Source organism: Furipterus horrens, unplaced genomic scaffold (genome assembly GCF_987537825.1).
Source record: "Furipterus horrens unplaced genomic scaffold, mFurHor1.1.pri manual_scaffold_17, whole genome shotgun sequence".
NCBI classification, from domain to species: Eukaryota; Metazoa; Chordata; class Mammalia; order Chiroptera; family Furipteridae; genus Furipterus; species Furipterus horrens.
Window position 1 is genome coordinate 57,619,575 of NW_028327187.1, and position 14,318 is coordinate 57,633,892.

General features: G+C 42.3%; 2 pseudogenes; both read left to right on the forward strand.

Annotated features, from left to right (window-relative positions):
- The first annotated feature begins 2,017 nt into the window (after positions 1-2,017).
- LOC149991069 (protein BEX1-like) lies at positions 2,018-2,404 on the forward strand (annotated as a pseudogene).
- An 8,497-nt stretch (positions 2,405-10,901) lies between these two features.
- LOC149991070 (developmental pluripotency-associated protein 4 pseudogene) lies at positions 10,902-11,696 on the forward strand (annotated as a pseudogene).
- The last annotated feature ends 2,622 nt before the right edge of the window (positions 11,697-14,318 follow it).

The window sequence follows — 14,318 nt, forward strand, 5'->3', positions numbered from 1 at the left end:
CTTTTTTGAGAGTGTGCTAAATATGGTCTCTCTCCCCACAAAAATATAAATCTATTACCACCCCTCCTCATCCATACAGATAATTTTGAATAACATTTAATAGTTTCCACAAACTTCTGTGTTCATAATGCCTAATCTAAGATTATTCAGGATGGTCTGCATAGAGTGTTCCTCAGGCACTGACATAAATGAGGGAGTACCAGGGTGGGTATGGACTGGCAGATAGTGATCCTGCAGTAAGGCTGGGTTCTTCCTGAGTGCTCTGGAGGCAAGGAGGTTAGGGTGATGATCCCAGTAATCTCATTTCTTAAGCCAAGTGAGAGATATCAGAAAGATCTGAGAGAGGCTTCTACCTCAACAAGGTGAAAAAAAAAAAAAAGAGAGCAGGTTGACTCAGGTAGCTCTTCCCTCCAGCAATCACTTCTCTATGATTCTTGGAATACCCCACCGTAAGGATGTAGAAGAGCCCCATCTGGTTTTCAATACGAGAACAGACCCTTGCCCCAACATGTATCTGGTAGGTGAATTACTAGGTGGGTATTTGGGGAAGAAATGGGGGGAACCAAAAGATTTGCTCAGGTCAGTATCGTGGTCACTTCTCCATCTATATTTTTGGAGTAATCAACAGTCAGGAGCATGAATGCAGGGAATGAAAGGCTCTGTAAGGTGGTAGCAGAAAGAACAGCCCCTTCCCAGTCTCTTGTCAAGGAAAGGATGTTGTTCAGTTGTCAGCAAATGCTTTTCCATATTTAATGAATGTTCATTATAAAAGGGTAAATATACAGGTTTATTAATAAAACTTGAAATTTGACCCAGAAGGGAAAAAAAAAGATAGATTATTTACATTAAATGGCTAAGATCTGACAACTAGACTTCTTGGACTTCTTCCTGATGATCTACTTCACAGGTCATTTTGGAAACACTGACTATGTTTAGAAATGTTCCCCTAATTTTTCCATAAAATATTGAAACAAGCTAGAATGTTCTAAACATGAAGTTGTGTGGAGCCCAGAGAAAATATTTTCTGTGCAGTGCCGGAGAAAATAAACAGTAAGTTTTTTTACTTCCCTAGGTTGAAAGATTTATTAAAAATGAAATTGCATAATTTTCAGTGTCTTGAACTATACTAATTTTTAAAAATAAAGAAGAATGATTAGGAAGCAGATATATAGCCAGGGAGGAAGAGAGAAAGCAGAAAACACCAAAGTCAATGCCAAAGCTGTTATGGTGGGGTGGGGGTGGGGGTGGAAAGGGGTGCAGACCCTCCCAGGTAACCAGAGAACAAATCCCAACCACAGGAAGAGGAGGCCACTAGGGGGTCATCAGATTGGAGAGGACAAGGCTGAGTGACAGGGCAGTGCGCGCAGAGACTTGGCACGCGCAGAGAATGGAAAATCATCACCGAGCTCCTGTAGGGAAATGGTGAATCCAGGGGATGGATAGACGGTGGGAAATGAGAAGTGGGGACTACCATGGGGGCTCAGGAGGGGCATGGTGGCGGCGAATCGGTGCGTAGTATTTGGCAACAGACCCTGCTTCCTCTACCTCGGCCCTTTGCAGGTCTGTGGGTCTGTGTCAAGAATCCAGCAGTGCACTTGTAGCGAGAAGCGAGAAGAGGGGAGACAAGGATAGGCTCAGGTGGGTGCGGGGTTCAGTGTTGCAAAGCGTTTGCAGAGACCAGTCTGGGACCTCCCCCCACCCCAAGTCCTCTGTCCCCTGTCACCTGTCCTCCATTTTGGTACCTGAAGCGGCCTGGGGATTGGATCTGTAGGGAAAATGGTGGGTTTGTGGGTACGCAAGAGAGAGAAATTAGAGCGCGGGGAGCAGAGGGAGGAAGCTTGGACGGGAAGTCCACTTAGAGGGTGTAGGGAGCCTCTCAGGTGGGAAACATGAGATTTAAAAAATTGAGCTTTGGTATCCAGAACTCTGAAAGATTAGTGGTAAGGTCTCTGTCCTCGGTGCTGATCTGTCCACCAAAAATTTAATCCCTTCCCTCGCCTTTCATCTTCTAGGAACAATGGCATCCAAAGAGGAACAAGCAGTAAAAAACCTCAACATGGAAAATGCCAACCAGGAAAATGAAAAAAAGAATGAAAAGGAACAAGATGCTAATAGAGGAGAGCCCTTGGCTCTCCCTTTGGAAGCTGGTGAATGTTGTGTGCCTAGAAGAAACCGTAGGTGGTTCCGTGTTAGGCAACCCATCCTGCAGTATAGGTGGAACGGGGGTCAGAGACTTGGAGAGCCACAGGCAAGGATGAGACAAGAGAACAGGGAAAGGATTGGGGGTGATATGAGACAGCTGATGGAAAAGCTGTGAGGAAAGCAGTTAAGTCATAGTTTGCGGGCAGTTAGCACTGACCCCCCTCACAATGACCACCATGATGAATTTTGCCTTATGCCTTGAATCTTGATATTTCCCCTGAAGTTAATAGGGAGACACACCTGCTTCCTAAACTTACATGTCCGTGATGCACCTTGTGATAAACCTTTTGGTGTTGCTTCTTGTGGGTCTCCTGTTACCAGCTTCTAGTTGAATGTTGTGCTTTTGCCCCAGTCTGTGAGATTTTCTTAGCAGGAAATTTTTACATATTGCATGGAAAGATGCTTATTATATGTTGGGAAGTGAATAAAACCATTTTAAAAATCAAACTATTTTTATTTCAAATCATATTTATTTAATACATGAAGAGAAAAATGCTGAACTTTAAATATACCAAATGATTTATACAGGGACCCATTTTTGTGAAATGGGTTGATGTGTTTTACATTATATTATCTGTAGTTTGAGAAGAAATAGAAACTATTTTTAATTATTTTATGGAAGCAGGAGGGTCACTTAATAAATACTTGATCACAAGATTTGCATATTTTAGCCATATGAATAAACCCAGGACTTCCTTATATATTGGGGACTATATTTGCTTCACCTGACTGTGAGATTAGTTTAGGAGTGTTTGAACTGTGGTCACCTATTTGACCCATCCTACCTAATAGCAGAGTCCTCAAAGATAGGTTTCATCAGTCCAGCATCCCTCCAACTCAGGACTACAATATCTGCTGTTAAAGCTGCAATTTCTGCTTCACAAAAGGTAGGCACTTAACAAAGTAATGATTGAGTCAGGAGCTCTTTAGTTTTTCTCTCAGTTCATTTCCTGAATAAAACAACCTGGGATATCTAACTATTTCTCTGGAAGAGACTACTTGCAATTCTTAAATTTATTTAATAATGTCCTAGTGTTTTTAAAAGTATGCTACTCTGCCACTTGTGTAAGAATCACCACAGAACTTTCTTGATGATGTGGATGCCTGGTCCTACCCTAAATTTGAATGGAGCTTCAGAACTTTCATTTTTTACTGGTGATTTTGATGCATGTTAATGTCTAAAGGCTTACTGGTATGCATATATTTACTATGGTTTTAATTCTTAAGTAGAAATCATAATAACAAGAAGAACACAAAGGTGAATGCAATTCAGATAAGCATTAAATGCAAAGGATGAGAAAATTCTAAAAGACCTTTAGATTTACTACATAAAAATTAACATTGAAACTATATACACTAAAAATTTCACAGTAGTTATCTTGTGGGATATTGGGTGATTTTTTTCTCTTTGTACTCAACTACATATTTCTTAATGTAGATTACTTGTGATAAAAAGAAATAAAAGTCAGTAATAAACCCAGAACCAAAGAACTCTTCAATTACCTTATAAATGCGATGGAGGCACTTAAAAACTCATTGTCAAAACTTAGACATGTCGATTTTTTTAATGTGTTTTATTGATTACAGTGTTACATTTGTTCCAATTTCCCTTCCCTCTGCTCCCCTCCACCCGGTGGCCCCCCTCCCTCCCGTTGTCCCCCCCTTTTAGTCCATGTCCATTGGTTGTACATATAGTTCTTCTCAGCCTCTCTCTGTCTATTCCATTCCCTCCTACGATGTTTCTTAATTCCTATACCATCTCTCTCCCTCTCTCCCTTCCCCTTCCCTGCTGACCTCCCCCCCAATATGTTCCCCATATCTATAGTTCTTTTTCCACTCTCATTGCCTATTTAGTTTGCCTTTGCTTCAATTCCGTAGCTTCTGTTGTTGTTTCTTGTGATGCAGTTTTCATTTTAGTGTTCATAGTTTTGATCCTCCTTTTTCTAAACCAGTCCTTTTAGCATCTCATATAACAGTGGTTTGGATCTAATGAACTCTTTCAGTTTTATTTTGTCCTGGAAACACTTTCTCTGCCCTTCTATTCTGAATGACAGCTTTGCTGGATAAAGTATTCGTGGTTGTAGGTTTTGGATTTTCATTGCTTTGAATATTTCTTGCCAGTCCCTTCTTGCCTGCAGGGTCTCCATTGAGAAGTCAGCTGATAGTCTAATTGGGAACCCTTTGTACATGATTCTTTTCTTCTCTCTTGCTGCTTTTAAGATTCTCTCTTTATCTTTAACTTTTGACATTTTGATTATAATGTGTCTTGGAGTGGTTCTCCCTGGGTCCAGTTATTTTGGAACTCTCTGTGCTTCCTGGACCTGTAAGTCTACTTCCTTCCCCAAGTTTGGGAAGTTCTGCTTTATTATATTTTCACTTAATTTTTCAATTTCTAGTTCTTCTTCTTCGCCCTCTGGCAATCCTATGATCCATATATTCGATCTCTTATAGCTGTCCCAGAGGTTTCTGATCCTCTCATCCTTGCTTCCCGTTTTTTCTCTCTGCACTGGTTGACTGTTTGTTCCTTCTCTATGTTCTGGTTTGTTGATTTGAACTCTGGATTTTATTTCCTCACCATCTGTCTCGTATGAGGTTTTGTTCCTTTCAGTATGAGTGTTTTTCAATTCTTTCTCATCTTTTTCCAGATCTTTTGTTAATTCTGTAAGCCACCTGATAACAATGGCCCTGAACTGAGCCTCTGACAGGTTTCTTATTTGTTCATCTGTCAGATTCTTCATCTGTTGCCTGGTGAGCTGCGCCACCGGGATTTCTATAGTTGTCTGCCTCATTTTGACAGATGCGTTTTGCTTTCTTGGGCCGGCTATTGTGGGCAGTGCCTGTGTACTCGTCACAACCCAGCGACCAGTGGCGATCCGCAACCTTTTTCGCCACTCTGTGGCCCTTTGTCGTCACTGCCCAGCACCCAGTGGCTACCCGCAACCTATTTCGCAGCACTGTGGTGCTTTGTGTGGGGGCGGGGGTCCAAGATGGATTTCCCCACTTATTCTGCTAGGAGACTGGGATCCGTCCTCCCGCCCTCTGAACCTCACTGTTCGGGGCGATGTAGTGGTTGCTTTTCCGAGCCTTGGGGTCGCAAGTTGCCGGGGTTAGACTGCAGCTGAGACTGCTCTCCCTGCCGCTGTCCCTGGTGCTACCGGAAACAGCTCCGCCCCTTTTTGCTCTTACCTGCCCAAAGGGCGCTGCTGGTTTATAACTTTGTACGTTGGGTTTCCATGTAGTTTTATTTTCTGGAATTTCTAGTTATCTTTTGTTTTGAAGTAGTTGTATTCCTCTCTAGTTGTAGAGGGAGACCAAGCGTGTCTGTCTAAGCCTCCATCTTGGCCGGAAGTTAGATATGTAGACTTAAAGTTACCTTTGGATATGGCATTCATGCCCTGGTATAATTGTTCCTCTTATTGAATGTGGGTAAAACAACTAGGTCTTAACTTCTAATCAATGCAATACAGCAAAAGTGATGTGATGTCACTTCTGTAACTGTTACAGAGGATTGTGACTTCTGTCTTGCTAGGAGACTCCTCCCCTATTCCCCTTACCTCCCTTCTGGCTTTGATGAAACAAGATGCTATGCTGGAGAAGCCCATATGGCAACGAATTGATATTATCTTCCTGCCAACAGCCAGTGAGGAACTGAGATGCTCAGTCCAATAATAGCCCCTGAGGATGTGAATCCTGCCAAACAATGTAAGTGAACTTGGAAGCAAATCCTTCCCCACACAAGCCTTCAGATAACACCCTGGACCTGGCCACATATTGGCTGCAGCTTGTAAAAGAACTTGAGGCAGAAAACAGATTAGCTGCATTCAGACTTACAATCTCTGGGAAAATTAATGTGTGTGGTTTTAAGCTGCTAAATTTAGGGGTAATTGTTACATAGCAATAGGTAATTAATGTATATATCTCTAAAGGACAGTGACTGTTTTAAAAAATAACCACAGTGCCATAATCAAACATAAAAAGGGACAAAAGTTATGTCTAGTTAGTGCTCAAATTTCCAGTGATCTCATAATTTTAAACTCCAAGCAATTTAAACCAACAAAGAATAAATTAAGTTCTTGTGCAACACTATTGGCCTTGTCAAGTTGCAAATGACAGAAACAATATAAAATTTTGTACCAGGAAGCTGACAGGAGTGTGCATTTAAAAAAGAGTTTCATATCCAGTGTAGGCCTGGAACCACAGACTCTGAAAATCCAGCCAATGCTGAGAGAAAAACTGATCTGTTTAATACAATGAAAATATAGAGTAGGGTGAGAATCAAGGAGGTTGCATCACACACACAACTGCATAACCCAAAATAGTCATCTGATACTATGACACCTGAATTTTGCAGAAATGTTGGGAAAAGTTAATTATTAAAATTTTGCTAAAATAACCCATTTACCTCTAGAAGAAAAAAGCATTAGCTAGAAAAACTGGCTGCCAGGTGGACAATGTTGGAAAGACACAGGCATAAATTGTCAGATTACCAATCACACTTGCGGTTGAGTAAGTACTTTCAGTGAAAAGTTGTATTGGACTTCCTGCCAAGATGGACGCTTAGACAGACACACTGCATCTCCCTCCACAACTAAGAAGGAATACAACTACCTCAAAACTAAAAACAACCAGAAGTCCCAGAAAATCAATCTACATGGAAGTCCAGCAAACAAAGATATAAACAAGAAATACTCATCCAGACAGGTAGGAGGGGCGGAGCTGGGGTGGAGAGGACACAGTGTGGTGGTGGTAGCAGCGGTAGCAGCAGTAGGGGCAGCAGCAGGCTGGCAGAAAGCACAGTCACATGTTTTAAAAAGTCAGGAGGGACACTTGGGGAGCATTCCCAGCAGCTCCTCACCGGACCTCACAGCCCACTGTCCCAGCACTGGGGAAAATCAAGCCTCATTGCTTCTGACTGTGCAGACCAGCGGGGGTTGAGGAGGAGGCAGAAACTGCCGGTCTCATCAGAGTCCACTTGTTTAAAGGGCCCACACAGTCCTAGAATGTCCGCAGACTCACCCACTCTGGGAATGACAGCCAGGGCAGAAGCTTGAGAGGCACCAGTCCCATACAGAAGTGGGAGAAGTGCCTGGAAAAGGGACGAGTGCTGGGCAGGCAACGTTGTTCCCTCTCTGACCCCTCCTCCACATACAGCGTCACAACATGGTGAAAGAGGTTGCCCTGTACTGACGAATCCCTAAGGCTCTGCCCCTTAACAATGTAACAGGAGTGACAGCTCTACCTGGGATGCAGAGGCAAACAAACACAGAAGCCTGTCAGAATGAGGAAACAGAGAAGTATGGCCCAAAAGGGAAAATGGATCAAGGTTCCAGTGGGAGAACTAAGCGACAAGGAAATAGTCAGCCTAACAGATGAAGAGATAGAAACCTAACAGAGGCAGAATTCAAAACACTGGTGAAAAAGATGCTCACAGGCTTGACAGATAGGCTTGTGTACGGCAAACGCATAAGGGAAGAAGTGAAGGCTATGCCAAGTGAAACGAAGGATACTCCACACAAAACCGATGGTGAAAAGAAGGAAATCAGGGTTCAAATCAATGATTTGGAACATAAGGAGGAAAAAAAAAAACAAAACAGTAAACCAATGCAGAATGAGGAAACAAAAATTGAAAAAAATGAGGAAAACTTCCCAAATTTTGTGAAGGAGATGGACATACAGGTCCAGGAAGCATGGAGTGTCCTAGGCGAGCTGGACCCAGAGAGGATCACACCAGGACGCATCATGATTGAGATGCCAAAGGTGAAAGATAGAAACAGAGTTCTGGGGATAGCAAGAGAGAGGAGAGAGTTGCCTACAAGGGGGTGCCTATAGGACTATCAGCTGATTTCTCAGAGGACACTTTGCAGGCAGGAAGGGACTGGCAAGCAGTATTCAATGTTATGAAAGGCAAACTGCAACCAAGATTACTCTATCCAGCAAAGCTATCATTTGGAATGGAAGGGAAAATGAAGTGCTTCACAGACAAGGTGAAGCTAAAGGAGTTCATCATCACCAAGCCATTATTATATGAAATGTCAAAGAGACTTACGTAAGAAAAAGAAGATCAAAACTATGAACACTAAAATGACAACAAACTCACAACTATCAACAACTGAATGTAAAAAAGAAAACCAAAATCCAACTAAGCAAACCAGAACAGAAGCAGAATCATAGGCATGGGAATCATTTGGAGTGTTATCAGCTGGGAGGTGGGAGGGGGAGAAATGGGGAAATGGTGCAGGGACTAAGAAGCATAGTCGGTTGGTACAAAATAGACAGAGGGATGTTACGAAAAATACAGGAAAGGGGGAAGCCAAAGAACTTATATGTGTGACCCATGGACATGAACCAAGGGGGGTGGGATTGCTGGAGGTAAAGTGGGTACTGGGCAGAGGGGAGCAAAAGGGAAAAAAATTGGAACTACTGTAATAACATAATCAATAAAATAGACTTAAAAAAAGAGAAAAGTCGTGTTAATGTGCTACAGTTAGAGGAAGCATGGAAGTGAGAATAAGATGAACAAGCAGGTATATGAAGCTATTTTGTCACCCAGTTTGATTCAATAAGGCATGGAGTATGTTGATAATAAGTCATGCATTTCTTTTAAAGCACAAAAATTAGAGGACTAATATAAATACATGGAGAATATAATTTGAGGGTCATGAGAACCCGAACTCTTGTAAATGAGGATGCCTCTGAGAGTTATAAATGGATAAATCTGAAAGACAATAAACATGGGTTTTCACCTCTGTAAATAACACAAGGAATTACCTGTGAATATGATACTGAAAAGGTTAAGAACATCTAGTACTCCAATCAATGTCATCTGGGAGATGTCCAATGGAGTCAGGACCACAGAAATATTTCAGGAAGGAGAATGATGATAATAAAGTGTCCATGTGAAGTAGTCTTAGAGATTCTTTAAGCTACTCAATGATAAAATGAGTAGAAGTCCTAGAAAACATTTCAGAATTTTTTTAAGGAAGAGAACTATGAAACAGATGGCATAAATATAAAAGGCAACACAAGAGAGAAAAAAAGATCCAAAACAGCAAAAATAATGCAAAATGAGCTGAAGAGGGTTCTAACAATAATATCCAGTTGGTCCAGTGTGGAAAATTAATTCAGAAAACATATTAATTAATGTATGCACAAGATACTAAAATATATTTTTTAAGAAAAAATGTAATTTCAGTTTATGCAGAAATGAAAGATAAAGTCTTTTGACTGTCAAATGAGTGAAATTTTTATCACATACACTATGAGTCACTGTAATAAGCTAAAGGAGTTAATACAAAAGTTTAGGTGCCAGGGGGGAAAGATGGTGGCAGAATAGGTATCTGCTTGTTCCCATCGCAGAAGAACTTGGAGTGCAAACACGGAGAGGAGTGAGTGAGTGCAGAGTTCAGACAGCACAAACAGGGAAGGGAGTGTGGGAGTGGCATGAAAAAGGGTGGAAAGTTTGGCCACACTCTCCAGGCTGAGTTGCTGGGCCTCCCAGACTGGGGCCTCTGCTGCACCGCACCCAAAAGGGGCAGCTGCTGATGAGGGCATTAGCCAAGATCTTCTTCAAGGCATCCCCCTTCCAAGGGCACACTGACCAGCAAAGTCCCAGAGGTAGTCAGTAAGAAGGTTTGGTTGAAACAGCCGGAGGCATGGGAAGACAGTGAACAGCCAGGACTGTGAGAAACTGTATGAACTGAGTCTAGGTAGGGACTCCCTTGGCGGGCAACCCTGGGCTGACAACTCTGCGCTCTGGTCACTCGCGCTAGGGTTCCACCAAACAAAGGGGCAGAACGAGCCAGGGAGAGGGGCCCATACAGGAAAGCTGCGGTGAAACTGTAGACTCAGTAAGAAACCCAGGTGGGTAGGTGGTGTGCACAGGTGTACAAGCAGGGACGTGAGCTGGTGCTGCAATTTGGAGGCAACACAGAGACTTTCTGGAGGAACAGAGACAGTCTTGAAGCTGGGAAGAGACTATTGGCATGTGCACACTGGCCTACCAGCAGAACAGCATTGCTAGACAAGCCTGAGGAGAGCTGAGGGCGCCACAGGACCAGTGGGGAGGGGACTCAACTAAGTGTGGCTCACAGCAGAGCTGTGGCAGGCCCATGAATGAGAGAATAGCAATCCCAGAATCAAGCTGGATCTCCTCCCAGCCAGCCAGCCAGAAAAGATTTGAACACCATGGAATGTTGACCAGGGACAGATCCAGAAAAAGACAGCACCCAAAGGTTGTACTGGGCAAAAAAAAAAAAAAAAAAAAAAAAAAAAAACAAAACTCTTTCTTTAATCTGTTTCCTACCTTCTATCCCTCCTATTCTTCTTCTTTAATTTTTGTTTGGTTTTTTTTTGTCTGTTTTGTTTATCCTCCCTCTCACACTAAACATATAGCATATAACTGCTATATAAACCTAATACTATACACTTCCACTTTCTCACTTCATTCTGCATTTTCCCTCCCTTTTTCAACATACAATGTAAATATTACTTACTGTCTCACATAGCCTTGACCCTACTTGCTACTATTATTATTCTATCATCTTTCCTCTCAAAAATCATCTTTCTTTCATTTAAAATAACTTATCAGGATACAAGGAACTGGGAGGAGACTTTTCAAAAAGCAATCTTTGGCCAGGGGCCATGTCAGAAGAAAGAAGGTTTTCTTTTTATCGACCTCCAGTTCTATTCTGAATATTGAAAATGCAAAAGGCAAGAAGTGGAGCTTCAAAAAGAAGACAGAGGGGCAAAAAAATGGCTTGCAAATTCCAACCAGTAAAACCTGAAGAGGAACATCAAGCTGCTGGTGAATCAAGTATAGAAAGAACCTCATGGAAGGAGACCAAAAAAAGATCTATGACAGATGACAAAGCTTCCTGCCCACAAGAGATGGCACAAGACAATAAAAAAGTAAGAATTCTGAAGAAGATACCAGTTCCTCCATTGCCCCTAAAATTGCCACCAGTTGACATGCTTCACCAAGACATCATAAGGGCTTGCTGCCAGCAATTAATGCTGAGCACCAAAGGCTTGAAATTGGAAGCATATAAGAGGCTGTGTGAATATGCTTACCCTAATCAAAAGTTTGTTCCTGTCTCACCAAAGGCGGCCAGGATCTTGACAGAATCAAAAAGAAAATTGAAGATGGAAAAGGAAGGAATGACTCCGAAAAGTTTTGGCCTTCCTGAGAAGCTATATTTGCCTCCTGGAGCAGAATTGCAGCCAGTGCCGGGAAGACGGGAACAATGTGGTCACCGCAAGAGGCCTCTGATGCCAGGTGGTGTGTGATCCATGGGCAAAGTCTCCCAGTAGACACAGAGGGTTGGGTTAAGCTCCAGTTTTACGCTGGGCAAGCCTGGGATCCTAAAAAACAAGGGAAAGTGTGTGCACTCTTCTTGCTACCTGCCTGCAGCCTTCCACCCTCACAACTGGAGGGCAATATGTTGTGCCCCAAATGTGTTCATAGGAATAAGGTGTTAATGAAAAGCTTCCAGTGAAACTATAATGCCAAGAAAAAGAGAAGAGCTATTATTTCAATAAATAGTAGAAAGATGACTACGATCAAGTTCATGGTGTCACTGACAGCTGGACTCCAGGCTGCTCTGACACCCTCCATGCTTCCTGATTCCAGGGCCCACAGACTGGTGGGGAGCAAGCGTTACTCTCAGACTCCCAACATGCCAGCCACTTCGTCCGTTGGGATATAAACATTTACATTTTACAATGGAAAAGCGTTTCACAAAGTATGATTTATTGCAGTCAATAAGATGAAAAAGTCACACCATCAAACAATTAGCCTTCTGATTACCCTTCTGAAACAGAAGTGACCTCAGCAGCTCCTTCACGGTCGGAACCTGATGTGAATATTGCGGAGGGAGTGAAGAAACAAGAGTGTGACCCCACGCTCGATTCCTACCTCAGAATTCTGGCTCCTTTAGGGCACTGCTGCCTTCTAAGTTTAATAACTTCAAATTACTGACTATTTTACGCCAAAGGAAAAACTATTATTCCCTCTACTCCCAAAAAACACATTCTAAATATACAAAACACTTCAAAGTTTTCTTAACCTGAGATTTCTATGGTGTGTCTCTGGGATAAAAATACAGGGCACTTTGCCAGTAGTATTTCCAGTTGTAACTGTTTGGTATGTTTCTGTTTAAAATGTTCAAGGTTACTTATTAGTCATAAATACATAATATGTTTTAAATGTGTATGTAAAATAATGCATCTACTATGTTTAGGAAACTTTATTAATGAAAATTAATGTTAGTGTTATTAACTCAGGAAGATTAAGACATAAGGCATGATTATTAGTCATTTTTGAGTGTAATAAATAGTAAACACTTTATTCCTTACTACTGCAAAGAATAATAATAAATAAATAAATAAATAAATAAAACAGCTCTTATCTGTTTCTCCTATAGTATAAGAGTCTTAACCTCTCTACATTTATATTAATACTGGCCCATTTGTGCTGATAGTGAGATTATGCATGGGGGATATTTTGGAGTGTGTGGGTTTCTTGCCTGGGTTGTGTGTTTATGTTTTAACAGCATCTCCACAAAAGAACTCAAGACAAGGTGGGAAGAGTGACTCTCAATCAGCTAGCCATAGGGAAGCTTTCACCAAAGAGTAACTGAAATACAACCAAACAGCTTAAACAAACTGCATAAAGGGCATGCCAAGACATTAGGAGATCAAAGAGACTGCACCACTGACTCCCCCAGGTCTCCTATACAGAATCTCATATGACGAAGGTGGGAAATCAAAGCAGGAAAATCTAATAAACAAAAACAAACAAGAAGACCCCAACATGGGGAGACACAGAAACAACCTCCCAATGATAGGAAAAGAGGAGTCCCCAGAAAGAAAGATAGACGGAATAGACATAAGCCGACTATCAGACACGGAATTCAAAAGAATGGTTATAAGAAAGCTCAATGAACTTGACAAATTCAAAGAAAACTACAACAAACTCCAGGGGAATTACAAGGAACTCCAGGGAAACTACAAAGAATTGCAGGGAAGCTATAAGGAGCTTATGGAGAACTACACCAACATCAAAAAGAATGAGGAAGGGAGGAGATCCAAGATGGCAGAGGAGTAGGTGGAAGCTACACTAACCTCCTCCCAGGACCAGTCTGGATTTACAACATAATTTTAGAGAAATCATCTGGAATAGTCAACCGAACACTAGCTAGAAAGAAGTATTATAACCACGGACAGACAGAAAAGGCTGCTAAATCACAATGTGACCGGTAGGGAGTGTGGAGACGCAGAAGGGCTGGCTGGATTCCCACAGGTGGCAGCTGAAGGGACTGAGAAACAGCTGAGCAACTGGGGGTTCCCCCTGAGAAGGACAGGGTCAAAACCCCCAGCTGGGCTTCACAGCCTACAGCAACAGAGTGGAAAGTAAAATAGTATCCAGCTGTGAAAAGCAAAAAGCCACAGGGTTTCTTCCTAGCTGGAGAGAAACAGCAGGAGAAAAAGAGCTCTTAAGTGGATCACATATGAAAATTATTTGGGCCCCACTTACCCTGGGCTCAAGCAGAGGGGAGGCACTGAGGACTGGAGATACTTTGGGAGAATTTGGCATGATGGCTTTGAGAAGAGAACTAGGGGAGCAGCTGACCAGGTCCCAGTGCTGACTCATCCCCGATACTGCAGGCAGACCATTTCCCTCCAAGTGGCATCAGCCTGAGGGGAAACAAAAGCCGTGCCTACAGGAATTAAGCTGTCACATCCATGGTCCTTAAGCCTGATGACTATTCACAGATTGAATAGAATAACAACTAAAGAAGACAGACAAAGGCAGTAGATCCCTGGAAGTCTCCAACACGCTGCCTAGGGCCAGACTGGTAGATGATCTCACGCCACCAGAGGCAGATCCAGGAAGTGCAGATCATTCTAAGAAGCACCAACAAACAATAGGAGTCACAAAAATGGGGAGACAGAGAAACAACCCCCCATCGAAAGGAAAGGTAGAATCCCCAAAAAGAGTGCTAAATGAAATAGAGGGGAGCAAACTATCAGATATGGAATTCAAAACATGGATTATGGAGAAGCTCAATGAGCTCAGCAGAAACTACAAAGAACTCCAGGGAAACAACAAGGAACTC